The sequence below is a fragment of the Dendrobates tinctorius genome, unplaced genomic scaffold, assembly GCF_039654945.1.
Source record: "Dendrobates tinctorius isolate UK_male_01 unplaced genomic scaffold, ASM3965494v1 ptg000164l, whole genome shotgun sequence".
Classification (NCBI taxonomy): domain Eukaryota; kingdom Metazoa; phylum Chordata; class Amphibia; order Anura; family Dendrobatidae; genus Dendrobates; species Dendrobates tinctorius.
In genome coordinates, this window is record NW_027361831.1 from 8134974 (window position 1) to 8155332 (window position 20359).

Sequence of the window (20359 nt, forward strand, 5' to 3'; positions counted from 1 at the left end):
CGTACACTTGTGGCTCTGCTCCGTGCACCTCGTACACACGCGGCTCCGCTCCGTACACCTCGTACACACACGGCTCCGCTCCGTACACCTCGTACACTTGCGACTCCGCTCCGTACACCTCGTACACACGTGGCTCCGCTCCCTACACTTTGTACACATATGACTCTGCTCCGTACACCTCGTACACACGCGGCTCCGCTCCGTACACCTCGTACACAAGGCTCTGCTCCGTACACCTCGTACACACGCGGCTCCGCTCCGTACACCTCGTACACACGTGGCTCCGCTCCCTACACTTTGTACACATATGACTCTGCTCCGTACACCTCGTACACACGCGGCTCCGCTCCGTACACCTCGTACACAAGGCTCTGCTCCGTACACCTCGTACACACGCGGCTCCTCTCCGTACACCTCGTACACACACGGCTCCGCTCCGTACACCTCGTACACACGGCTCCGCTTCGTACATACGTACACACGTGGCTCTGCTTCGTACACCTCGTACACTTGTGGCTCTGCTCCGTGCACCTCGTACACACGCGGCTCCGCTCCGTACACCTCGTACACACACGGCTCCGCTCCGTACACCTCGTACACTTGCGACTCCGCTCCGTACACCTCGTACACACGTGGCTCCGCTCCCTACACTTTGTACACATATGACTCTGCTCCGTACACCTCGTACACACGCGGCTCCGCTCCGTACACCTCGTACACAAGGCTCTGCTCCGTACACCTCGTACACACGCGGCTCCGCTCCGTACACCTCGTACACACGTGGCTCCGCTCCCTACACTTTGTACACATATGACTCTGCTCCGTACACCTCGTACACACGCGGCTCCGCTCCGTACACCTCGTACACAAGGCTCTGCTCCGTACACCTCGTACACACGCGGCTCCTCTCCGTACACCTCGTACACACACGGCTCCGCTCCGTACACCTCGTACACACACGGCTCTGCCCCGTACACCTCGTACACACACGGCTCCGCTCCGTACACCTCGTACACACGCGGCTCCGCTCCGTACACCTCGCACACGCGGCTCCGCTCCGTACACCTCGTACACACACGGCTCCGCTCCGTACACCTCGTACACACGCGGCTCTGCTCCGTACACCTCGTACACACGCGGCTCCGCTCCGTACACCCCGTACACACGCGGCTCCGCTCCGTACACCTCGTACACACGCGGCTCTGCTCCGTACACCTCGTACACACGCGGCTCCGCTCCGTACACCTCGTACACACGCGGCTCCGCTCCGTACACCTCGTACACACGCGGCTCCGCTCCGTACACCTCGTACACACGCGGCTCCGCTCCGTACACCTCGTACACACGCGGCTCCGCTCCGTACACCTCGTACATGTGCGGCAACGCTTCGTACACACGCGGCTCCGCTCCGTACACCTCGTACACACACGGCTCCGCTCCGTACACCTCGTACACACGCGGCTCTGCTCCGTACACCTCGTACACACACGGCTCTGCTCCGTACACCTCGTACACACACGGCTCTGCTACATCCACCCTGTAAACCCCTCCTGACCCCACACAGAAACTTCCCCTCATCCAGCACCATGACAACCAGCACAGCAGAGTCCTGCATACACTGAGGCCCCTGATCATGTGACCCCTGACTCCTCCCCTCCTGTGACCTCATCCCAGGTCCTGTGCGCACAGAGCAGCCATATATGTGGAGTGCGGCTCTGCAGGTGGAGGTAATAATTATATTTCTATGGCGCCAGCTTATACCGCAGCACTGTACAATAATCGGGGCCGTGCACAATATGTAGTAACCCGTAGCTCCCCGGTTACAGGAGCAGCGCGGTTCCTGCTCACACTACAATCTATAAGGAATAGGGGACACAATAGGTAGACCGCGCCGTCATGTCCGCTCCGGCCATCACTATAACACAAAGGGGTTATAATATAAAGCCACAGAATCCGTCATCAGCCGGGATCTGTGTAAGTGCAGTCACCGTGTGCTATTGGGAGCACATGATGTGGGGACAGATGGGTAGGAGGGAGAGGAATGTGAGGGGAATTTAGGAAGAAGTAGATTGGTGAAGTGAGGTGATAGGCTTGTCTAAAGAGATGCTTAAAAATTTGGGGATTAGGTATAAATCAGATTGTCCTGGGTGGTACATTCCAGAAAACTGGTGCAGCACGAGAGAAGTCATTAAGACGGAGGCGGGAGGTTCACATTATGGAGGATGTTAGTCTTAGATCAGTTCCAGAATGTAGAGGATAGGTAGGATGATGAGACGGATGAGGGAGGGGATGTAGGATGATGCAGAACTGTGGAGAGAAAGATATGTTTGTATTGTACTCCACATGGGATGGGCAACCATTGTACTGACTGGCACAGGGTAGGGGCATCGGTGAAGCGACTGGACAAAAATATGATCCCGCTGCCACATTTTGGGCGGGTTTGACGGGAGGCCAGTCAGTAAAGAGTTGCAGTAGTCCAGACAAGAATGAATAAGAGCGACCGTAAGAATTTTTGCAGTTTCAAAGGTTAGAGAATGTCGTATTCTGGAAAATATTTTAAATGCAGGTAACATGAGCAAGAGAGTGATGGAATATAGGGAATAAAGGAAAGTTCTTTTTGAAATTTGACCCCAAGACACTGAGTGTGCTGCTTGGGAGTTACAGGTAAACCACCCAAGGAAATTACAATATTGGGTATAGGTAGGGTAGTAGAGGGAGTAAACATGGGAAGTTCAGTTTTGGAGAGATTTAGTTTTAGATAGAGGGAGGACATGGTGTTAGAAACAGCAGGCAGAGAAGCACTGGTATTTTGCATTAATGTGAGGATGATATCAGGAGAAGAGGTGTATTATTGGGTGTCATCACCATAGAGATGATAGTGGAAACCAAATCTGCTGCTGATTTGTCCAATAAGAGCGTTGTATAGAGAGAAGAGAGGGCCTAGGACTGAGCCTTGAGGAACGCTGATAGTAAGGGGAAGGTTAGAGGAAAAAGAGTTGGCAAAAGATACTGTGAAGCGGTCAGAGAGGTAGTAGGAGAACCAGGAGAGAACGGTGTCCTTCAGTCTGACAGAGTAGAGTAGGTGAGCTGGGAATCTACTGTGTCAAATGTGGCAGAGACATCTAGGAGAATCAGCAAGGAGTAGAGGCCATTAGATTTATCTGTTAGTAGATTGTTAGAGACTTTAGTAAGGGCAGTTTTATAGCGTGTAAAGAGCGGAAATCAGATTGTAATGGGTCAAGACGAGAGTGATCTGAGAGATAGCAGATTAAATAAGTGTGGGCCAAGCGTTCCAGGAGTTTAAAGGTGAAGTGAAGATTTGAGACTGGTCTGTAGTTAGTATTGTTCTGATCGAGGGATGGGGTTTTTGTTTTTTACAACGAGTTTGAATGGAGATTGAAAAATACTGGAACAAAGAAAGAGGTTAAAAATTTTAGCTAGGTGGTCAGTGGCTGGAGAGGATCTGAAGGAGATGTGAAGTAATAGGGTCACTGGTGCACATTGTGGGGCAGAAAGAGGTGAGGAGTCTAGTAACTTGTTCTACCATAACCGGTTCAAATGTGGAAAGTCAGTTTGAGGTGTAGGAAGGAAGGAGATTCAGGCTCTCAGGGGATTGTGCAAAAATGTCTTGACCGAAATGGTTATTTTTTATTTATTATGCTTTGGTTATATAGCGTCATCATATTCCATAGCATTTTAGCACCGCTTCCACATTGGCGCTCAGAATCCAAATTCCCTAACAGTATGTCTTTGGAGTGTTGGAGGAAACTTGAGTACCCAGAGGAAACCCACGCAAACATAGAGGGAACATACAAACTCCTTGCAGATGTTTTCCTTGGTGAGACTTGAATTGTCTCAGCTGTTCTGTGTAGTTCTACTACTTGGTTTGGAGTTGAAGGAGAAGTTCAGTGTTTGAGGTAGACGTTTGGAGAGTTTTTCATAAGATTACTGTGTGGAGTTGGTTTACGTGTTAAGCCTTATCCTCTGCCATTTGGTTTGTGCCTACTATTCCTCCCATTTCCCACTATGTTGTTTGTCAAGGGAGTTTCAGTCTTCCAATTAGAAATCGTCCAGACCTGCTTCTTTATTGGACATGCCGGCATGGAGAGAGAATGACAGCCACACCATGTGTGGGCTGTCCTCTGTCTAACTCAATACATATTCTTAAGAGTTTAAATAGCAAAACCCAAAGGGTGTTGAAACATATTGCGTTTGCAGAATAGTAAATACAATTTGCTTAGCATTGAGCTATCCTTATCTCTGTTACCAGAGAAGCAAAGGTATGACTTTTATTTTGTACGTTAGATAAGTTTTGCAACCTAAGCACTACACCCATGTATTACATCAGCTGAAAAGAGTGACTAGGGATAATAATGGGAGAATCATGTACAGTATATACTATGTATATACACACAGATACACATATGTATATAGATATATAGATACATACACATATATATATATATATACACATACACCCATGCACATAAAAGAAAGAACTTTATTACAATTATTATAACATTCCCTCATCTTGTAATAAAATCATCTATCTGTACACATTGGGGACAGATTTCTTTTTGTCAGATTTCACAGAAGATCTTCATATAATCTAGAGGGAGAGTAATATGTTCAGTATATTTATCATTAAGTCCCAAAATTTTCATTCTTTCGTTGGATTCCAAGGTCTCCATTCCTTGATGCATAGTTTTTGTTATGGCAGAGTCAATCAGTCTTTGAACAAGTCCTCTAATGCATAGAATAGCGCAGCATCCACAAACAGTCAGCACTCCAACCACGATGGTAAGAGATGTCAGCGCAGAAGTGAATACTCCGGACCATTTCCCAAACCATCCTTCAGTCCAGGAATATGTCGTCATATCCAGAGTTCTCTGCTAATTCATTAGACGGGGCAGTCAGTCCATCAAGAGCTTTGGAGATACTTCAATCAGGATCTGAATTAGGGATAAAGGGTGCAACAAAAATCCTCCAAACATTTTATATACACCTCCCTTTTCTGCTAAGAACTTGTCTAATGCCATCCTATTCTACCAAGCCATGAGAGAAGTTGGTCCTAATTGCTCAGCTATCCCTTTAACTGCATCTCGGGTATAATTAGCAAATCTCTGCTGGTTATAGTATAAGTAGTTTATCCAATCTACATTCATTTTTATAATCACCCACCAAATTATGGATTCCCACACGGCTGCTACCTGGTTCCCAGCCTTGTACTCGGTGGTCACTCCCCTGGGAACTCCAATGTCATCTCTGTAGATACTAGAATGGAAGGATCCTTGCGGAGTTTCACGCTTCTGTCTCTTCCACTACGTACCTTTGTCCATATCCCTGTTGACAACAGGTGGAACGGCATGATTGGCTGGACCACCGCACAATCCCCTCGGGAACCATGTGGTAGTCTGGCTCTTATGCTTTTATCACTGCATAACCACCATATATCCGCTCTCAGGGTAGTGTGGTTTGACCGTATGGCTAAGTACTTTACGCTGTGAGAGACAATGATCCGTTCTCTACAAGAGTCGCCTTGGAGCTCTCCGAAGTCGTGCCCATGCCCTGGAAGACTAAAACAAGTATAATTACCAGGATAAACAATCACCTGTGGTGGATATCCGGATTCTCTAGTGGAGGATATAAAAATGATAACATTTTACATTTTCCTTCCCTTTCTGAGCAGACATAAGTTTTACTATACAACTTAATTTTTTTAAACCTTTTTGCAATGTATTTAAGCCATTCTAACCATTCTTCTCCTAACAGCCTCTCTCTAGAGCTATTTTATCTTCATAAGTTAGACAATCTAACTATGAACCCTATGGACTCTGTTATGGTTCTCTCTGGCATACCTTCCTTGGGTCCATGTATGCTATTATTCTGAACCTCTATGTAGAAATGTCCTATTGGGTCTGCTCCTGACATATCAGCTCCTATAACCTTTGATCCCTCATCTTAGGGTTTTTTAAAAGTTCTCAGTAGCTGATTACAATTATTTTTATTTGTGTAAGGGGATCTCCTTTTTCCTAATGGAGAATCAGGCTTTAAATCTATGTAGCCATAAGGCTTATACCTATAGTCTCGGGCTACAATTGTCCATGCTGCTTTACTCCAGTCACACACATCCATCCCCTCTGCTATTAGAGCTCATAACACAAACATACTTATCAGACTCTGCTAGTTTCACAGCTTGTTCCCTGTCTCTGTATCATTTATACAACAGACAGAAATCCACTAACATGGCGGCCTCCTGCCCGATTTCAAAAGTAAGATTCAAAGTCCTAAATATGAAACCATTCTACCACCCTGGACTTTCCCCTCCTGCTGGGTCTATTACCCTCCAATCTCCCATCACCATGATCACGAAGAATATACCTGTGACTAACCCTGATGTACACATCCTAGATCTGACCGTCTTGTCCGGGTAGGGGGATGAATGGGAGGCTTCACCAGTTTGAGACAAGCTTTCCCTTATGGAAAACCTCCCTTTGTAGCTGGACTTTGACAAGCAAGTCAGATCCTACTCTGTCCCTACCTGTCTGACAAGTTTACAGTGTGAGCGATGGGTCCAGGAGGTGCGCTCAGCAATCTTGACCACAGTAGGAGAAGTCTACAGGACTTGGTAAGGACCTTCCCACTTAGGATGGTGCTGGTGTCTCTTCTTTATCACCTTCACAAGGACCCAGTCTGCAGGTTTCACAATCTCAGGTTTTGTTAGTGGGTTTTCTGGAACAAAACTACGAGTAGAAACTTCTTTGTGAGTTAATATCTTAGCCATATATTCTGCTAATGTACAATCAACTTCCTCATCTATCCTTTTAGGCTATGGGCCCACGGTGCGTGTTAAAACGCACACCAAAAACCGGACTCCTTCCCAGAAATTGCGCGTTTTTTCCGCGCGATTTCACCGCGATTATGATCGCGATTTTGCCGCGATTTTCGTGTGCGATATTCAAGCACTTTCCAAGCGATTTGAAGCATCGCTTGGAAAGTGATTGACAGGTTGGTCACACTCGTCAAACATAGTGTTTGACAAGTGTGACCAGGTTTTTACTATTGAGGCCGCCTATGCAGCATCAATAGTAAAAGATAGAATGTTAAAATGCTAAAAAAAAATAAAAAAATCGGTGTATATTTACCTTCCCGGGCCACAGTGTTCCCAGTAATGCCTTGCGAGACCTGTGATGACGTAGTCTCGCGTTGCTATAGCGATCTCGCGAGACCGCTAGAGTCACGCGAGACTACGTCGTCACTGGACCGTGCCGCAAGGCATTACTGGGAACGCTTAGGCCGGGAATGCAGCGTGGGACGCCGGAAGGTAAATATACCCCGATTTTTTATTTTTTATTCTTTTTTTTACAGGGGTATGGTACCCAGGGCCTGGAGGACAGTCTCCTCTCCTCCACACCGTGGGTACCAACCGCACATGAGACGCTTAACTTCCCGCATGGTGGGCATAGCCACATGCGGGAAGTAAGCGATTCTCATGCATTCCTATGGGTGCGGAATCGCGGCAATTCTTTGCGATTCCGCACAAAAGAATGAGCATGCTGCGATTTTTTCCACGATGCGATTCCGCCGCGGAAAAAAGCGCAGCATTAGCACAGCACGTGCAACCAATTTTTCCTGTTTCCTGCATGGTCTTTGTCAACCTATTTTTCAAGCTCCCACTGTGTCTCCCAACCAGTCCGGCTGACAGGATGACAGGCACAGTGGTTTCCCAACTCAACTGACAATGTTTTAGGCGATTCCGCCGTGGAAAAAAGCGCAGCATTAGCACAGCATGTGCGGAATGCCATAGGAATGCATGGGGGGCGTTCTGTACACGATTTTTAAACGTTTTCGCTGCGTTTTCGCGCCGAAAATCGCGGCAAAAACGCTTAAAAATCGCTACGTGGGCACACAGCCTTAAAGGATTTTAGCTGAGGTAACAGAAAAGATCTCCCGTATATGACTTCAAAGTCTGTCAGCACTACAGATGTCCATGTGACATACATATTTAGTACAACCAATAGGAGACAGTGCAACCAATTTTTCCTGTTTCCTGCATGGTCTTTGTCAACCTATTTTTCAAGCTCCCACTGTGTCTCCCAACCAGTCCGGCTGACAGGATGACAGGCACAGTGGTTTCCCAACTCAACTGACAATGTTTTAGGTAATAATAACATTACTTAGTTTACTATATATTTTCTGGAACCCCAAATCTGGGTATGACTTCCTTTAGAAGGACCTTTGGTACCATTAATGCATCATGGTGGACAGCTTCAATCCACCTGCTGAAAGCATCCATAATAACAAGGCCGTACTTTTTCCCTCACACTTGTTCAATAAAATCCATACAAATGTGTTAGAATAAGTATTCAGGGTGAGGACATTGTCCTCTCTCTGGTCTCAGATTCCTTTAGGAATTATTGTTGCACAAGTAATGCAGATTAAACAAAAATTTTAATAGTTAGTAAAGCCATACATCATAACTACGTAAGATATGATCACTACCATCCCTCCTGTTGAGACATAGCTTATGCCATGGCTCAATACTGTGACATATCTTTGGAGGTCACTGGGCAGTTCATACATATAGGTCATCTTTAAAGATAACCCCCTTTTGTTACCAATTTATTTTTTTTTAAATGCCATTAGCATGTTATCCACATATAAGAGCATCTGGCTACCTTCTGGTGACTCACATTGAGCTAGGTTAGCCGATTTTACCTGGAAAACAATAGTAGGTGATTCACAGCACCCTTGTGGGATTCCGGTGAATGCATACCTGCTCCCCTTATATATGAATACAAACCAAACCTGGCTATCTGGATGTACCAGGATGCTGAAGGAGACATTACTGACATCACTGCAAAGACCTTATATTCCGGCCTCCAGTCATTCAGCAGAGTATGGGGGTCTGGCACTGTGGGGGCTCTTGGAATCACAGCCTCGTTTACAGATGGGGGCGCCCTCCCTACTGGAAACAAGGCTGTGTTACAAGGTGAGCTGGACAGGGTATAATCACCCCTATTATCAATCCCACATCTGCAGGTCATGTGGACCACAAAGATTCTGGGTATGTGGTCAATTCTTCCTCTAATTCTAGGAAAGGATCAGCATTTCTCACTCGTTCCCCTGCCTCGCTGCAGGTGGACACTGGGTTTAGAAATGGTGTTCCATGTTAGTACTTGTGATTATGCCTGCAGTCTGGCATTGTAAAATGAGCCATCGCCCAAATCCTCCCATTGTTACTTTCCTTACACTCTTCAACAAAATCACCAACGAATTTCCATGATCTACCTTCACATCTAGAAAGGGAAATATGTGGCACGGTGCCTCTAAAAAGCAAAAACAACAATTTAATTTGTCCTGACAGATTACAACTGACGGCACAGTTCCCTTTATATTTCCTGTATATGGTGTGCAAAGAACAATCTAGAGCATGAAAATTCCCATATTTTATATCAGGACCCCTGAAATACCTGTAGTACATGGTGCAGTGTAGTTCTTCAGGTGTGTGAACATCCACATTTGTATACCTTTATCTATTGCTTCCTTGATGAAGGACTCAGTAACTGAGGATGGTCCTGCAGTTATTAGATCTATACTGTAATAATATCTGGATTCTCCATACCCCTGGAGCACCATTGTCTCAGCCATGGATTTCACCTATAGTCCGGCAGCAGTAGGAATTATTCCCAGGCTCAGGGCTTGCATCATATCCCTCCCACACAGCTGATAATATAATTTGTGTAATTTCACTTTTACCTGTGCTGAGGGACCGGTGTCTCCACAGGCGTAGACAATGGCTCTCTGTCTTACCACTTGCTCCTTTTACCACTATGCAGGCAGCAGACAGCCCAATAGTCGGTATCTCTTCTGGATGGACTAAGGTTCTAGTGGCTCCTGAATCAACAAGAAAAGTGACCTCATAGCTTCCCACAAGGACGGTTACTTCTGGAAATACAGTGTTCTGTATATACATTTCTATTTCATCTAAGTTAAATATTACTTCAGGAATCTTACTTTTTTCCTCTGGCAAAAAGGGATCTGATATTTGTGATGTGATGTTGTTTTTATCAGTTGCATTTAGTCATTGGTTTTGTATATTTGGGGCATATTGTCTATCTGGGCATTGTCGGATAAGGTGTCTAGTTTTCCCACAATGCCAACAAGATAGTCTGTCTCCTACTCTCTTACCTCTCCCCCTTCCTCTACCCCTGTGTCCTTGTCCTTTATTTGGATCTTTTTGGGCAAAGAAGATCTCACACCCATCATCAACTAAAAATACCTGACCCTTTTTAGCTTTTTTCTTGTCTTTGAAGTACCGTTCTGCATGCCTTGCGTAATCTAAAACTTCAGTCAGTCGGGCTGTCCTGTGTGTAACCATGTGTTTGGTAATATACCCACCTATTTGGGACTGACAACCCTTTAAGAAGGCGTTTTTAATTGCTGTTCGCAGGGGGTATCATTCATCATATTAGCAGGTGGGACTATGCCACTATGGATGTCAAATACCTCTTTAATTCTGTGATAATATCTATCGACATCCTCATCATCCTGCTGTATAGTCCTATTAATTTCTGTCCAATTTGCTGTACCTGTGTACCTTGTCCTTACGCTATCCATTAAGTTCCCCATGTTCACAGCTTATCTTACAATCTCAAAAACTGTTAGTTTAGATTTTATAGTACCTTCTACTGGTTATTCAAGATGAAAGGAACATCTGAATGTTCTATTTTCAAAGACACACAATTTTACACTCTATATAGTGCAAAAGTTAGGCTTATCAATCTATAAGCAAAAAGAACACATTGCACATTTAATCTGAAGACTGTTCTCTCTGGGTACCTGATGAAAAAGGACTATATCCAGTTTCATTCAAAAGACACCTCCTTTGTACAATCTTAACAACTTTCCAGCCTTCAGATGTAATGGGCAATAAAAATTATGCCTTACAATGAGGACAAGATCATAAAATATATATCTATGGGATAAAGTCCCATAATGATGTTACATAAAATTCTTAAACACAAAAAGACAAACAAGATGAGGACTATACACAATATAAACCCTGGAGCACAATGGATTTCTACCCACTTTTAAGAAGTTTGACAAATATCAGTGAAATTCATATGTAAACAAGAAGATAAGAAACCAACAGCAACAATTCAATTACTGCTACTAATATCCAGGATCTCAATAATCCTCACTGATTACACTATGTCCTAGATATTTACCAGCCTATATCTCTATAACCTGCCACCTCTGTCCAATATAATGGCCTGTAGGGGCCTAGTATGACAACACAGTGTAACAAACGTGAAAGGTCCCCAAAGAATGGGGTCACGATGATAAATGTAGTCACTGATATGAACGAGATAAATATGCTCACAGGGACTTCTGACCAGTGTAACAGTACAAACACACAACGTACAACAATCTTCACAGTTAGGGATTGGACAGACACACGTACACAGAGACATAAGACAGGAGAGTAAAGTTCCCTCGTACTCCTATTCCTGAAGTGCTGAGATAAAGTCCAATGACACCGCCTCTTTATATCCAGAGACGTTCCCGTTCTTAAAATCAGGTATTCAGAGCACCACCGGCGCGGACTCTACTAACTCCTCAGTGATCGTGATAAGGTCCCATTTGACCGCCACAAATCTGACTTTGTGTCCACTTTTTAAACGAGGAGGGTTCAGTCACTCTGTGTTATTAAAAGAAAAACATATGGGGGGCGTGGCCTGGACATGGAGCCGGCAAGACACACACTGTAGGAGCTCCTCAGTAACGGCTGCAAACGCCACCACCCACCAGCTATCAAGAGCGAGCACCGGGGTCAGATGAGAGGGAAAGCGGGTCTCCGGTCACAGACGCCTGCCAGAGGGACTCCCAGCCGTGGGGGGCAAGGTATTGTGCCATACCTGACTGAGGCCCAGCGTCCTCCCAGGCCTGTAATGGCGACCGGGACACGTGCTGCTGCGACCCGGCTGTCACAGCCTGAGCGTTCTCCTGCTTCCCCCGCCCGCTCTGCACAGCAGCCCGATGAGAGGCTGCAGACTGACCCGGCATTGCAGGCTCCTGGATGGATGGCTCCTGGGGAAAACACCGGAGACCGGCCTGTGGTGACTGATGGGGGAGGGGTGAGCAGTGGGAATCTGGCTGCAGGGCGTGCTTCTCCCCCTGGGGCTTCACAGAGCAGAGGATCTCCTGCCTCTCTTCCTGGCTGCTCCAACTCACCAGGTACCCTGCGGTCGTCCCCTGCCCCACAGCACTCAATTACCCCGGCAGCTGGCTCAGGAGGGGCTATGGAGCAGAGCTTGCTTGCCCTCCCCTGCCATGGAGGGGAGAACACAGCTACTACCTTGCAACACTATGGGGAAGACCAAGGCTCAGAAATGTCAGCTTTAAGGCTTCAAATAAATGCTATGCCAACCAAAATGGATATGGAGGGATACATTGCCCGCCTGGAGGCTGTGTGTAAAACTGAAATTCGCTCCTTGAAGGAGGATATGTCATCACTAACTAACTCCGTGCGGGCCCTTGAATCGTCCACCCAGGATTTATACTCTCAGCAAAGCTCACAACAACAGCTTATAGATCAGCAGGCTCAACAGATCCATCTCTTGTTTGACATGATTGAAGATGCTGAAAACCGCAACAGGCGAAATAATGTGCGCATTCGTGGTTTGCCGGAGTCAGTCGGGCCTCAGGATTTGACCTCTACACTGTAGAGGATGTTTAACTCCTTGTTGGAACATCCCCTTGAAACACGCATTGAGATGGACAGAGCACACCGTGCACTGGGGCCTAGAAACCCGGACCCAGAGAAGCCAAGGGACATTATTTGCAGGGTACACTTCTTCCAGGTCAAGGAGAATATTATGAGAAAAGCAAGAGATAAAGGTACCCTGGATTTTAAAGGAACTCCCATACATCTTCTAGCAGATCTATCCCGATCAACACTTGCAAAAAGGAGAGCCCTGAGACCCCTGCTGGAGGTTCTACGTAACAACAATATTGCTTATGCCTGGGGCTATCCTTTTCAACTACAAGTCAGGAAAGGTCCCAACCTGATCATCTTGAGGTCTCCGGCTGACCTGCCAGATTTTCTTTCGGCTCTGGATCTCCCTGGGATAAAATTGCTGGACTGGCCGTATACTACACCTCCACCCCAGAGAATGGTCCGTCGTGGAGGTCCCTTCCCACCTGATCAACACCGTACTCAGCGACCAAGATCCCAGAAGTCGCCGAGATCCCCATCGGCGGAGACCTGAACTCTCGGGAATACTGGGTTATACATGTAGTTTGAAGGAGGAATGAGGGCTGTTATGGCCTACTCTGATGCCTAACCAATATTGCCCTTTGTCCGTTTTTTTTTTTTTTTTGTTTTGTTTTGTTTTTTTTTTTTTCCCTCTCCCCCTCCTCTCCTTTCCTCTCCCCCCTCCCCCCCCCCTTCTCCCCTGGGCATCACTAATTCTAATAGTGTTGGGATTCTCTGCCTCCCCTCCCGGCATGCTTCAATGCTGGGTTGGGACGCCTGAACCCCCATGGGTATCTATGCTTCTCCTAAAAGTCTCACGAGTTGTGAGCCAGGAGACGGGAGTTTATCTCTCCTGCTGCATTTCTCACCCTGTTGCTGTGATTAATTTTATTGAACTTGAGCTGTTAGCTGTTATATATGTTACTTTCATTTTGGTTGGGTGACTGACCATCTGTGGTTTCCTTTTCTTCTGCCCCTTTTCGGTATTAACTAGTTAGGTGGTGTGGCAGCCGTCCTTCAGGCGACATAGTTCCAGTCACCTCCCACATTAGGGTGTGTTCCTAGAACACTAGTTTTGAGTATTTTCTCAGTTTAATTGCCTTCTGAGCTAGGACTCAGGAGGCTAAGTAAAGACAGGTCTTGATACTAGTCTTTATTATTCTGGTTTCTTTTTCCGTTCTACCACTTTCTCTGCTTTCTTTCCTTTAATCTCAGTTTCTTTCTTCTCCTCCCCATCTCCCTACTCTTCTCTCGGGTGCCCAGAAGATAGGGCTTCTAAGATGGCGAACCTCAACATATGCTCGCTAAATGTTAGAGGATTTAATGTACCAGAGAAGAGATCCAAGATCCTCTATAACATGCATAAAAAAAGAATCCATATTCTACTGCTTCAGGAGACTCATTTTAAAACGGACCACACCCCCACATTTAAGCATAGGTATTATAATTCCTGGTTTCATAGTACCAATTCAGTTGCAAAATCCAAGGGAGTTAGCATCGCTCTACATAAATCTCTCCCAGCCCAGGTCTTAGCAGTTAAGTCCGACCCAGAGGGGCGATTTATTCTTATCAAACTTAAGATCTGTACCAAATTATTTACCATTGCCAATTTCTATCTCCCCAACCAGGACCCGGCCAGGACTTGCCAAAAGTACCTGAACACCCTCTCTGACTTCGCTGAAGGCTCCTTGATTCTTGGAGGAGATTTCAATCTTATCCTTGATCGAGCTGTTGACTCCTCCTCGGGTAGGTCCTCTGTTCCTGCGGTTAAACTGCGGGGTCTTAGGAGTAAATTACTGGACTTGAGGCTTATTGACATCTGGCGTACCCTACACCCTAAAACACGGGACTACACTTTCTATTCTCCTGTCCATGATATGTACAGTAGAATAGACCTTTTTTTCATTAGCCACCACCTACTCTCACATGACCCGGCCTGTACTATAGACCCTATGGTGTGGTCCGATCATGCTTCAGTGTCACTTTCTTTCCTCTTGACAGACTTGCGCCCTGGGGAGTGGGTTTGGTCATTGAACCCACACTTATTAAAAGATCAGATATGTCAGTCAGCCATCAGGAAGACCATCACGGACTTCTTCGAATTTCACGCCAATGACCCAACGCCCTTACCGCTCCAATGGGAGGCCTTGAAGGGGATGATCCGGGGGACTTTTATTCAACAGGGAACCAGACTCAAGAGGGATAGAGCTTGCAAAATAGATAGTTTACTGACTTCCATCCAACACCTAGAACAGGCCCATAAACGGACCCATGACCCTCAGATTTTAACAGACTTGCTCAAGGCTAGACTAGATCTGGGGTCCCTCTTGGATGCAGCGTCTGCCCGTCACCGAGACAGAGGTAGGAGATTTATGTACGAATTCTCTAACAAGCCAGGCAGAGTTCTGGCTAGGTTTCTTAATCCTCGCCTACCCTCTACATTTATCCCCACCATTAAATCACCATCTGGCCATTCAGCATATAAACCTCATGAAATTGCAGATGTATTCCGAGACTATTATGATGGGTTGTACAACCTAGGTGGCCCAGTGGCGGACATGTCCCCAACAAATTTCCAAACGAAAGTGGACGAGTATGTTGATGGTACCCCTCTCCCCCCACTGAATCATGTGGACTCTCTCATGCTAGATGACCCTTTTAGCGAACAGGAGGTCACTGAGGTTATTAGGGGTCTAGCCAATGGTAGGAGTCCTGGTCCGGATGGCTTCCTGGCCAATTTCTATAAGCAATTCGCCTTGGAACTGACGCCCTTCCTGACCAGGACCTTTAACGCTATATCCTCAGCTTGCCCCTTTGCCGCGCAAACTCTTGCGGCTACCATAACGGTGATTCCCAAGCCTGGGAAGGACCCATCGCTATGCTCCAACTACCGCCCTATCTCTCTTATAGGGGTAGATGTCAAGATCTTCGCCAAACTAATAGCTAACCGGTTGTCCCCGCTGTTGCCTGCCTCAATCCATACTGACCAAACAGGGTTTGTCCGGGGTAGAGAGGCGCGCGATAACACTATTAAAACTCTACTTTTGACCTCCCACATGTACAGACAAGGTACTCCAGCCTGCCTTCTATCGATCGATGCCGAGAAGGCATTCGATCGTCTTAACTGGACCTTCCTACACTCATCCCTCAGACAGCTGGGAATCGGTCAAACTATGTTGGAGAGAATCTCTGCCCTGTATCATAAGCCCTCAGCACGAGTTCGAGCCAATAATACTCTATCTTCTCCCCTGCAAATATCTAATGGCACTAGACAGGGGTGCCCTCTTTCACCCCTTCTATATGTGATAGCCATGGAGCATTTAGCTATATCCCTTCGAAACTCCCCCGATATAAAGGGCTTTGATGTAGGTCAGAATTCTTATAAACTTGCCTTATACGCTGATGACCTCCTTCTATATCTAACAAACCCTGAAATCGCCTTTCCAGTTCTCATCCAGGAATTTCAACGCTTTGGCATGGTTTCTAACTTCAAAGTAAACTACTCAAAGACAGAGGCCCTTAATATTACTCTTCCTACCGCACAAGTCAATAGACTAAAATCCGCCTTCCCATTTAGGTGGGAGACCCAATCTATCAAGTATCTTGGGATATTTGTTTCGGCCAATCCGGATGAGTTGTTTAAGGCTAATTACTCCCCACTGCTTACTAGAACTCTTGCAGATCTTAATAGATATAACCGGGGCCGACTTTCCTGGTTTGGCCGGATCAATGCCCTCAAGATGGACATACTCCCGAGGTTCCTTTATTTATTCCAAACAGTCCCGGTAAAAGTTGCCAAACAGTATTTTAGACAGCTCCAGAGGGCGTGTAGCAGATTTGTCTGGGGGACGGGGAGACCGCGGATTCGTTACGCCACACTGGTGAGACCCAAATCCAGGGGAGGCGCTGGTTTACCTGACTTCGAAAAATATTACCAGAGTGTCCTCCTTACGAGGGTCTTAGATTGGAGATTTAACGATCTCAATAAACAATGGGTGGGCGTTGAGTCCCATCTCTCCCCGTTCCCTTTGGCACAGCTCCTATGGGCCCCCCTTCAACAGAGACCGGCGGTCTCGGGGTTTCAACCTCTGACTCAGGCGCTCATGCTTTTCTGGGACAGACATCTGGAGACATTAAACTTATCCCACAGACCGGGGAGTATGAGCTCACTTTTTAATAATTTAGACTTTCCCCCTGCGTTGAAAAGATCCACCTTTTTATGTTGGGACTCCGCAGACGGAGCTACACTGGGACAGGTGGCTAGGAAATTATCTGGAACGGCGTCTTTTGGGGCTTTGCAGGAGTCATGCCCGGAGAGGAGATTATCCTGGCTGGAATATACTCAATTGACCACATTTCTAAAAAAGAAATTCCCGGGAAACGCTCTATTATCCAAACCTACACACTTTGAGACCCTAATTTCATTAAAAGCCGTGCCGCAGCATGCCATCGCATTGATCTACAACCTCTTGTGTACAGCCCAGTATAAAGGTGCCCCAACGTATTTGGAGGCCTGGCAAAGAGAGCTCCAGATTACGTTGTCGGAACAAGATCATCTCAAAATCTTTACACTCTCTCATAAAATGTCCATTTCTTGTAGTGCACAGGAGAAAAATTTTAAAATTCTTACACGCTGGTACAGATGCCCTGACGTACTGCATAAGATCTTCCCCACAGTACCAGATACCTGCTGGAGATGCGGAGTCGAAATTGGTACTATGAAACATATATGGTGGGATTGCTCCTTGATAAGGTCATTCTGGGATTCAATTTTTGAAGTGTACTTTCAACTGTCGGGTATTCGAGTAATCCCCACTCCTCAAATAGCCTTACTGTCCCTAATTCCTGGATCTCTCTCTGTGACCAAAAGAGGTATCTTGCGTTTTTTTCTCATCGCTGCTCGTATGATTATTCCAAGACATTGGAAGACAACTACCACCCCCTCTATGAGGGAATTTCTGGAGGAGATAAATAGATTGGAGCGTATGGAATCCCTGATGGCAGATGACAGTGACAAATGGGATGCACATGCTAGCACGTGGACTTCCTGGCTCATTTTCCGAGAGACTCCGGAATATTCGTCTTGGCACAGATAAGGGGCTATACTGTGGTCGTTTATCCCCCAGGTGCCTTTAACAGATATTTGTAATCTTTATGAAGATTCGGATATTTGTGCGTATGAGCTCTCTGGATGCCCGACTTACTCCTATCTATCTATCTATTCCCCCCCCCCCCTCATACCCTCTTCTCTTTCCTATACCTATCTCTTTCTTCCCTCTTTTCTCTTTCTGATCTTCACTCAGTCTTTATAGTTAAAATAGTTTCTATAATACTATTTTGAGAAGTCTTACCATGACACGGTATAATCTGAATTGATTTGCTTTCTCTGTTTTTTCTGTTTTCTTTTATTATTTTACCATTCCTATCTTGGTAAAAGTATTCACAATACAGTGCTATTTGCCTGATCCACATGTTTGAATTAACTTTAACTGATGTACATTTACATTTTATATGTGATATGAGCAATACTTTGTTCACTTTGCCTTAAACTTAATAAAATTATTTACTGAAAAAAAAGAAAAACATATAACAATATAACATAGAATATTCTCTATGGGAATCAGGTGTCATGTACCTAGGTGATTTATACCACTATAATAACCTATGATTTGTCTCCAGTCCACAGATGACTGTTGACCACGCCTACTGGACTCCCTCATTTACATTCACTCAAGATAACATTCAAGGAGTCTCATGTGTAACATAAAACATATATTTATGGCGTTTTAGTTCTATGTAGTTTTAAAAGACAGACAAAACAGCACACTTAACAGGAAACAACATTCAACAAAGTACAGAAGACAAAACAGAATACCGGCAAAAATTCATCTTATACTGGGTTCTATTTTAGGTTAATCCAGCGGATTCCTTAATCCGACGAGAATCTCCCTCGATTCTCCCATCTAGATCAATTTAACGTGCACACGGAGTTTTTTATTCCACAATAGCCTTCTCACACTGGCTTTGTACCCATTCAAAAATAAAAATAATAAAAAAAAAAGATTACTATTATTCTTCGGAATATTTTACAAGAACAACAAACCCCATTCCTATGGAGCTTAGCAATTTACAGGAGTTCTTATAACTCCAATTGCATGTAAACTACCAACTTACAGGAGCCTGTTGTGAGTTCATTTTTCCCTTCACCATTGAGGTCTGATGAACTCCCTCTTCTGGTGAAGGAAGGTAGTGAGGCTGATTACCAAACACATGGGCAGCTAGATGATGACTGGGTGGCTGGAATTGAGGACTGGATATAAGGCTGCCGACGCCCTTCTTCCTGGCTGGTGATTTTCCTGCTGGATTCTTGGAGACCAGTCTGATTCCTGCATCTCAAAGCTAAGTTTTCTGCTCTTCTTTGTACTCTTCAGTTTTGTTTTTGCCTTGTTTTTTGGGAGTTCTGCCATCCCCGGCCGGGGGTGAGCTGAACTCCATTTTTGTCTGTTGATATTTTGCTCTGTCTTCAGAATATACCTGAGTGCTGATATAGTCTTTTGAAGCCTAGCGACTTCAGGGCCTGTTTTTCCTATCAGTCGGTTGGCTCATTTTGATAGGGTTTTTGCGGATGGCAGACAGCAGCTTTCCTATCCTGTCCTATGTAGTTAGCTTGGGCCCCATCATTTGCTCAACCTATCTTTCTATCTGTGTTAGTGTTTTCATCTTGCTTCACCGTCATTATATGTTGGGGGCTGCCTATTGCTTTGGGGTCTGCTCTGGGGCAGTTTAGTTTTCCCCTTTCTGTCTTTAGGCTATATAGTTCTCCGGCTGTGATCGAGGGTTCTAGGGCACCGTAGGAACCCCCCACGGCTACTGCTAGTTGTTGTGGATAGGTTCAGGGGTCTGCAATCCGATAGCTGCCATCCTCTGGTTTTTCTGGACTTAGCTGGTATTTTGTTTTTTCCTCCTTCGGTGACTCATCATAACAGGAGCCAATCACAAACTCCAATTGGAAAAGTCTACCATCACAGTCCCCATTCAATTTCAAGAATAACAGTCATAAAATTAAATTAAAAATTAAAAAACAAAGATTATTATTCTACGGAATATCTTACAAGAACAACAAACCCCATACACTATGGAGCTTAGCAACTTACAGGAGTTATTATAACCCCAATTGCATGTAAACAACTTCCAACTTACAAGAGCCTCTCACAAACCCCAATTGGAAAAGTCTACAATCACAGTTCCCATTCAATTCCTAGAATAACATTCATACTGGATTAACAAGGTTACCGAATATAATGAAAATGATTAAATGTTCTTACCTGTATTCAGATACAGACGATTCCCAGAGATCCTTAGACTATACGAAATCCGTCACTTTCCCTCAGACCGGGATAACTGATTAATGCCCCTGGTGATGCCTAATGTCAAGGCGGAGGACTTACTTAAGGAGTCCCAGACTCCCCCGTGCATGGTTTACAGTACTCACCGGTGAGGGAAAGGTGTTGGATTCCCGGCCAACGCACCAAAATGTCAAGGGAGTTTCAGTCTTCCAATTAGAAATCGTCCAGACCTGAATAAGTAAGATGCTTCTTT

The 20359-nt window shown here is 45.5% G+C and overlaps 1 protein-coding gene across 1 annotated transcript in view; it reads left to right on the forward strand.

Annotated features, from left to right (window-relative positions):
* The first annotated feature begins 1593 nt into the window (after nt 1-1593).
* LOC141052950 (uncharacterized) overlaps nt 1594-20359 on the forward strand; it is a 50971-nt gene continuing 32205 nt past the window's right edge. Inside the window, exon 1 of the mRNA XM_073550290.1 lies at nt 1594-1727. The gene's annotated coding sequence lies outside the window, so the exon portion shown is untranslated. The remainder of the gene's footprint in view (nt 1728-20359) is intronic.